Here is a 2,600-nt window from a genome sequence, read left to right as displayed (position 1 = left end):
AGGGAGTAGGGAATAAAAATACCTGAATTGTTTCTTAACTAAATGAATAGTGAATAATAGTTGTGTAACAAGATGTAATGTAAATAAAAGTAAAAGAGACAAGAGAGAAGGCACAAGTAAAGGGGAGGTAAGGCAATCGATATAAATGCGGTACCCGGATATTTTTCCGCCTAGGATAATTGTTTCAAGTGCAAAAACCCTCTAATATGCTTTCTAACTAATGCATTAATGAGTCATGGAGATCCTTCAATACATGATCCCAAATCTAAGGTCAACCATGCCTAACTCTATACATGTTCCGGAGGAGAAATTGAACAATCTCTCAACCTCGCACTCATATAGAATCGCAATGTGTTCTAGGGATTCCAAGTGATAAATCCTCTTCCTAGATGTAGACCTAATCCTTTGGTCCAGGTGAAAGGTCCCTAGTCACAATTAAGCCCTAAGTGCTAAATTCACTTCAACACTTCACTCCATACCTCTGCAACTAAGCCCCAGTAGAAGGTCATCATTAGCCCATTCACTCTACTATGAGCACAAAGAACTTGAGGAAATGGAGGTAGGATGAATCACACTGGAGGGGAAAGGAGACGCTCCGCTACCTCTCGACTCACGCTCTCAACCCTCTCCAATCTAGCTTTGTCTAACTCTCGTGGCGTGTCACTCACTCACAAGGGTTGCCAAAAAGAACTCTTAACCCTAGTGTCACTCTAAGGGAGTATTCAAACAATCAAGCATACAAGATTAGAACTCAATTAACACATCAATTAATGAAAGCAATATAACAAGGTTTAATGAAACAAACACATCCTAGGGTTCACAAATCCAAGTACTCACTAGGAGGTTTAGCTCTCCATGGAGCTAGTTACAATCAATGAAATCGAATGTAAAACAAGTAATCCATAGAAATCCCCCTCGGTAGTCATGACGATGGTCTTGTGGAGAAGCCTCTACTCGTCCAAGGGTCCCTTTGTCCTCCATAGGATACACCTCACCTGATCGGTGCCGATGAAAGCTCTCCCACTAATCTTCTTCCAAATGGAGCATGATTTCAGAGCCATAGAACCTCTCCCAATCCCTAGCCAATACCTCTCCAATCCCTAGCCGCCGCCCTCTCTAAAGTTGGAGAAAAGATGGAGAAAAGAATGTTGAAATCGGGGCTGAAATCGGCCTTAAATAGGGCTGGAATCAGGTATCCACACGCCCCTGTAGATTCTCCACACGGCCCGTGTGGAATTTCCACACGGGCGTGGATAATTTCCACACGCCCGTGTGTATTCTCTAGAATTCACTTTTCTCGGCCGGCTATGAATAGTAACTGATACAATGAATTGCTACAGTGTTTACTACAGTGCCATGCTATAGTAGGTCTGAAATACTCCCGAATCCATATTTTTATTGAGGTAACATAAACGGACACACGTTTACATCGTAGATCGCTTTGGTTTTTCAATAAATGGCTATATTAGTGGAGATCTTGCTATATATGCACAAGCCAAAATACTTGAATGTCACTGCGTTTGTGCCCCTCCAAATCATTGTGCTATAACTTGAATACGAGGAGGTTGGCACACATTCTCGCATCTTGAACCTGACTTATGTCTTTGTGTTTGCTCCTTCTCAAGATTTCCTCCAAATGGTGCATTCACGATCTACATTGGCTTCTTTCTCTAACATTCGGCTTCACAACCCTATATGCATGAAAGTAACATGAATGCACACATATTAGCACTAAAACCTGATAAAAGTAATGCTCATCATAAGGAAAGAACACTTCACATTCTTATCACATAAACACTTATCACAAAGCATGCAAGAAGAGTATTTTATAAGTAAGGTAAATTTCAACACTAAATATGAAAAATCAATACTTTGGATAAAAACTCGTGATAGTGGCCACCCTCGCTGAAGTCAATGTATCCAATTTCTTGCTCAATGCCTCTACTTAGGCTGCCAAAGATATAACTGCATCGATCTCATGGAGTCTGGCCACTTTCTTCCTTTCCCTTGCATTCCATTGGTAGCTATTCATGGCCATTTCTTCTACCAACTGTCGGGCATCATCAGGGGTCTTACTTCCCATTGTACCTCCTACGGCGGCATCTAGAAGTTATCATGTACTTGGATTAAACCCGTTGTTAAAAGTTTGAATGATCATCCATTCGGGAAATCCATGTTGTGGACACTTCGGCAAGAGATCCTTGAATCGCTCCTATGTCACAAACAAGGATTCAAGCTCCATGTGAGCAAACGACAATATCTCATTATGTAGCTTTGCTGACTTTCCCAAAGGGAACTATCTTATAAGGAAAGCTTCGACCATCTCATTCCAGGTCTTGATGGATGCTTTTGGCAAGGAATAAATCCACTACTTGGCTCTTCCTTTGAGAAAGAATGGGAAAACACTCAATCTGATAGCATCATCAGAAACTCCATTGATCTTCAACATGTGACAAACTTCCAAGAAGTTTTCGATGTAATTGTCTGGATCCTCATCGGCCAAACCATTGAACTGAGTTGACTATTGAATCATCTGGATGAATGCCAGCTTTAGCTCAAAATTTGGAGCTATAATCGGGGATCGCACAATACTAGATTGT

At 41.3% G+C, this 2,600-nt stretch overlaps 1 non-coding gene across 1 annotated transcript; it reads left to right on the top strand.

Annotated features, from left to right (window-relative positions):
* The first annotated feature begins 2,168 nt into the window (after positions 1 to 2,168).
* On the top strand, positions 2,169 to 2,275 carry LOC120264162. The gene has a single exon (XR_005537334.1). It is a non-coding gene; the product is annotated as a small nucleolar RNA R71 (small nucleolar RNA).
* Positions 2,276 to 2,600: the final 325 nt, after the last annotated feature.

The sequence above is a fragment of the Dioscorea cayenensis genome, chromosome 6, assembly GCF_009730915.1.
Source record: "Dioscorea cayenensis subsp. rotundata cultivar TDr96_F1 chromosome 6, TDr96_F1_v2_PseudoChromosome.rev07_lg8_w22 25.fasta, whole genome shotgun sequence".
NCBI classification, from domain to species: Eukaryota; Viridiplantae; Streptophyta; class Magnoliopsida; order Dioscoreales; family Dioscoreaceae; genus Dioscorea; species Dioscorea cayenensis.
Note: the sequence above shows the minus strand (reverse complement) of the source record. Positions and strands in the feature narration are given on the sequence as shown.